The sequence below is a fragment of the Palaemon carinicauda genome, chromosome 1 (assembly GCF_036898095.1).
Source record: "Palaemon carinicauda isolate YSFRI2023 chromosome 1, ASM3689809v2, whole genome shotgun sequence".
Lineage (NCBI taxonomy): Eukaryota > Metazoa > Arthropoda > Malacostraca > Decapoda > Palaemonidae > Palaemon > Palaemon carinicauda.
In genome coordinates, this window is record NC_090725.1 from 290,351,557 (window position 1) to 290,357,698 (window position 6,142).

Here is a 6,142-nt window from a genome sequence, read left to right on the forward strand (position 1 = left end):
AGTGAGAGAGAGAGAGAGAGAGAGAGAGAGAGAGAGAGAGACAGAGAGAGAGAGAGAAGGATATTATGATATATTACCTAACGAGAGAGGAGAGAGAGAGAGAGAGGAGAGAGAGAGAGACGAGGAGAGAGAGGAGAGAGTGAGAGAGAGAGAGAGAGAAGGATATTATGATATATTACCTAACATAGAGAGAGAGAGAGAGAGAGAGAGAGAGAGAGAGAGATGGGAGAGAGAGAGAGAGAGAGAGAGAGAGAGAAGGATATTATGATATATTACCTAACAGAGAGAGAGAGAGAGAGAGAGAGGAGAGAGAGAGAGAGAGAGAGAGAGAGAGATGAGCTTCTGATAATGATGGTATTATTATTATTACTATTATTATTATTATCATTATTATTATTATTATCATTACTAGCCAAGCTACAACCGTAGTTGGAAAAGCAAGATGCAAGATGTGTAAGCCCATGGGCTCCAACAGGGAAAAATAGCCCAGTGAGGAAAGGAAATAAATAAATAAATAAACAATATAAGAAGTAATGAAAAATTAAAAATGAAATATCTTAAAAACGTTAACAACATTAAAACATATTTCATATATAAGCTATAAAATGACTTATGTAAGCCTGTTCAACATAAAAACATTGCTCCGAGTTTGAATTTTGAAGTTCTACTGATTCAACTACCCGTTTTAGGAAGATCATTTCACAACTTGGTCACAGCTGGAATAAAACTTCCAGAGTACTGAGTAGTATTGAGTCTCATGATGGAGAAGGCCTGGCTATTAGAAATAACTGCATACCTAGTATTATGAACAGGATGGAACTGTTAACTTACATCTTAAGCTCTAATTTTTTTTTAAACAAACACAGTTTTCACCATTGACAAAAATGCAAATCCACAAGGAACACATCTTTTACTGCATGAGCACCAGGTTTTAAAAAGCTTACAACACATTTTGGTGGTGCTAATAAGTATGAGAGATCATTTATTGCGGGGCGATATACACATTATTTTTGGGAGCCTTTGTAGTTCGTTGGGACAGACTGTAAAACCAACATTTACAAGGGAAATAGTTACTAAAACACCCAACCTAAAGTTCCCCACCTAACCTAACCTAGGAGCCGGTGTCCTTACCTACTTCCCTATCAGGGGGTCTAACCTCCCCAAATAGATTACCGTATTCTTAGCCTACCTTGTACCAACAAACTACATTCACTCCATATCATATTTTCAACTTTTAATTTCGACACCAACGACAAGTCTGTCTGTCTGTCTGTCTATTAACCCTTTTACCCCCAAAGGACGTACTGGTACGTTTCACAAACTCATCCCTTTACCCCCATGGACGTACGCGGTACTTCCTTGCAAAAAAATGCTATAAAAGTTATTTTTTTCATATTTTTGATAATAATTTTTTGAGAAAATTCAGGCATTTTCCAAGAGAATGAGAACAACCTGACCTCTCTATGACAAAAATTAAGGCTGCTAGAGCAATTTAAAAAAAAAATATATACTGCAAAATGTGCTGGGGAAAAAATACCCCCCCCCCCCCCGGGGGTTAAGGGTTGGAAATTTCCAAAGAGCCGGGGGATAAAAGGGTTAAGATTACCTTGCCTTATGCAAGACACGGGCTCTTACATTGGCAGCCCATAAGCGAATGTAATTGTAATTTAATTTACTTGAAAGAGGGAAACCAACGAAAAGGATGAAGTAGCACACTTCCTTTAGCCCTGGAGAATCCAGAAAATGACGAAGATTCTCCCAGAAAAACAAGTCACTACAAAAGAGTTGAATAAGCGTAAGAAAAAGGAAAAAAAAAAAAAAAAACGGTGCCGTTATAGTATGTGGGCCTACCTTTTTGGATCTGTTATAGTATGTGGCCTACCCGGTTTGAATGTGTCCTACCTAAGCCCGGTTTGAATGTGTCCTACCTTAGAGAAGCTAACTTAAAAAAACCCACCTAACCTATGCTAGAAGCCGTGTCCTTACCTACGAGTACGACGGGAGAAGCTAACTTAAAAAACCCACCTAACCTATTCTAAAAGCCGTGTCCTTACCCGGGAGGGCTGCGCCCCCCGGACCCACCCCCCCCCCCTTACACAACATTAACATTAACTACATAGTTAAATACTGAAATCCATGTGTACTTACATGATCAATATTCGTAATAACAGTATGTAGGCCACATACTATATCAGAGACAAAACCGTAGGCCACACTCGAAAGGTAGGCCACATACTATAACGGCACCAAAAAACTTTCACAAAAGATTATAACGTCCACGACCAGGACCAGTTTTAAGCAATGATGAGATTGAAGACAGACTTCCTGCTATCAACTATGTCATGAATTTCAAGATGCATTTGAATGAGTAAAAAAAAAAAAAAAAAATCTACTCCATTCTTTTCCTCCATGAATTAGTTGACTTTTCCCTTACAAGTTCTCTTGCTTGAGGGTACACTCGGGCACACTTGTCTATCTAGTTCCTCTTCCTCTTGTTCTCTCAAAGTTTTTATAGTTTAAATAGGAAATATTTATTTTGAGGTTGTTACTATTCCTAAAATATTTCATTTTTCCTTATTTCCTTTCCTCACTGGGCTATTTTCCCTCTTGGGGCCCCCTGGGCATATAGCATCCTGCTTTTCCAACTAGGGTTGTAGCTTAGCATTTAATAATAATAACAATAATAACTATTCTGAACAGATGCCTCTCATTTAGCTGGACAACTGGCTCTATTCTATCTTAATCGCAGAAATGGAGATGTACTATCATGAACGAAATTTCGCTCCCTTAGACCTCCAGAGAGTGAACGCGAATCGCCTGACTATGAATCACCGAAGCTTTTGAACAAATAAGTCTTGAAAAACCCAATAGATTGGCGCACCGCAAGGACGCTGGACGCAGAGAGGAATGGGAAGTATTTATTTTTCTAAAGCATTGAGTAAAGTCTCCAAAATAAGATATCATTAGAAAGTGATACATGATTTTGTTGTTTTTGACGTTATTGGGTTTGCGTGCAAAATGAGCAGTTAACGAAATATGCTTAATAATTATGAGAATAAAATTATGCTTACGATATCTACATTCTTGAACTGGTATTCTCATACAGTATCGTATCTTATTAACAGACATAACCAACCAATGGTCATTGCAAACATTTTAGCTTAAGTGTGTACGGAAGTGTTTTATAATCTGCAAGTCGCCTATCGTAAAAACAAAATAAACATTTGTAGAAGCAAGTCAGCAATTTTTTTTTCACTTGCATTATTATTGTAGAAACCACAAACTGCAGTTTCATATGCAAATATTCATAGATCTGTCATATTGTGTAATTGGGCCAACATTCTGAACGAAGGTGGGCGATATGGGTATTACACCTAATGCCCGTTCTTGGACACTTGAAAATACATTTTTTTTTTCTTTTTGGTAATTGGATATATATTAATTCAATATGAAATATGAAGATACTTTCACCATAGTTAATATTTATTAGCAAGAGAGAAAGGCTGAAAGAGAAAAAAAAAGTGTTAATGAGGTGATAAATATTCAAAATAATAAGAGAGAGAGAGAGAGAGAGAGAGAGAGAGAGAGAGAGAGAGAGAGAGAGAGAGAGAGAGAGAGAGAGAGAGAGAGAGAGAGAGAGAGAGAGTGGCTTCTTAGTTTCTATTCTACATTAACATCCTAAAACAAGCCTCATGTTACTACTTTCTTATTAGCAAAGCAGATATAACGTTATTAGCTTCAAGAATAGCTTGACATTTTTTTACGATGCTTTGTTGTTGGAAATTTGTGGCAAAGTAGTTTTCCAGTGTTCGTGTATGAAGAGGTAATGGAATGCGTTGACGACCTTTTTTATTGGTATATTTTATGCTATTATAGAAATTCAATTTCTCTATTACGGAAAGTCAGTGGCATGGGATTTTGCCATTCCCAGATTCATTCCTGTCATATGGGAAGAGTTACTAACCACTAGTGGAAACCTTTGTGAGTCAGGTTGGCTAGTATATAACCCATCTTAGGGTGCACATTTCAACTCAAACTAATTTTCTCAGTGTTTATTTTACTTCATGGGTCCTATTTAGATAACAAATATTGTGTCTAAAGTGTTGTACTCCTGGTCTGTCAACTTTATTACTACCTTACTTTATTACTTAATATGTTTCCTTCTTTTCTTGGAATTAGCGTATTCTTTGAATTCCCTCTTTCTATTTCACAAAAACAACTTCTAGTAATATTTAAAATTTCTTTTATTTACAAAATCTAAAGATAACTCTGACTATTCTTAAAACCTCTTTATTGTTTTCACACAGTGTATTAGACAATTCCTTAGCAATTCACCAAGTTCATTGTTTTTATGTCATTAATTTGATTTTGACATTATCACTTTCATTGAAGAACGTAAAATTATTTTTGTTCTGAGCTTTGTATCATGCACGTTCTTCCACAACATTTTGTATCAATTAGTAGTGAAGTAAAAGGGAGTTTACTAACAATCATATTTTTTGTTATTATTTTATTATTATTTATCACCTCATTAACACTTTTTTCTCTTTCAGCTAAATATTAACTATGGTGAAAGTATCTTCATATTTCATATTGAATTAATATATATCCAATTACCAAAAAGAAAAAAAAAATGTATTTTCAAGTGTCCAAGAACGGGCATTAGGTGTAATACCCCATATCGCCCACCTTCGTTCAGAATGTTGGCCCAATTACACAATATGACAGATCTATGAATATTTGCATATGAAACTGCAGTTTGTGGTTTCTACAATAATAATGCAAGTGAAAAAAAAATTGCTGACTTGCTTCTACAAATGTTTATTTTGTTTTTACGATAGGCGACTTGCAGATTATAAAACACTTCCGTACACACTTAAGCTAAAATGTTTTGCAATGACCATTGGTTGGTTATGTCTGTTAATAAGATACGATACTGTATGAGAATACCAGTTCAAGAATGTAGATATCGTAAGCATAATTTTATTCTCATAATTATTAAGCATATTTCGTTAACTGCTCATTTTGCACGCAAACCCAATAACGTCAAAAACAACAAAATCATGTATCACTTTCTAATGATATCTTATTATGGAGACTTTACTCAATGCTTTAGAAAAATAAATACTTCCCATTCCTCTCTGCGTCCAACGTCCTTGCGGTGCGCCATCTATTGGGTTTTTCAAGACTTATTTGTTCAAAAGCTTCGGTGACTCAGTCAGGCGATTCGTGTTCACTCTCTGGATGTCTAAGGGAACGAACTTTTGTTCATGATAGTACATCGCTTTTCCAATAGACACCAAAAATGTCCAAAGGAAAAATTTTATTTTCACTGAATAGCGGCACTAATCACTGCAAGATTAAAGGCTGTCCATAATAATATATTTAATTATGATTTTCCTTGCTGACTAACGTTAGGTATGTAACGAAAAAAATCCTTAAAAAACTGTTTTAATTATTTAAATGAAAGTATATTTAATTCTTATTTACAAGTAGATAACCGAAATAAAAACTAGTAAACTTTCACTTATTGATAAGCCTACTGATGATGTGGCTTACATTTGACTGCGGTTACTAGCTCCACACCCCAACAGATATTCAATGTGGCTTCCCTATCAAGTAATGACCAGGGGCAACATTCCTTAACTTGGCTTATCGAGGATAACAAAGAAACTTTCATTCAACCTGGAGTTTTATTAAGCTTCTTGGATCTTAAGAAAACCTTTTACTCAAGCCGGAGGTTTATTAGGCTTCCCGGATCTTAAGAAAACCTTTGAGTCAAGCCGGAGCTTTATCAAGCTTCCCGCTTCCCGGATCTTAAGAAAACCTTTGAGTCAAGCCGGAGGTTTATCAAGCTTCCCGGATCTTAAGAAAACCTTTGAGTCAAGCCGGAGGTTTATCAGGCTTCCCGGATCTTAAGAAAACCTTTGACTCAAGCCGGAGGTTTATCAGGCTTCCCGGATCTTAAGAAAACCTTTGACTCAAGCCGGAGGTTTATCAGGCTTCTTGGATCTTGAGAAAACCTTTTACTCAACCTGGAGGTTTATTAGGCTTCTTGGATCTTGAGAAAACCTTTTACTCAACCCGGAGGTTTATTAGGCTTCCTGGATCTTGAGAAAACCTTTTACTCAACCCGGAGGTT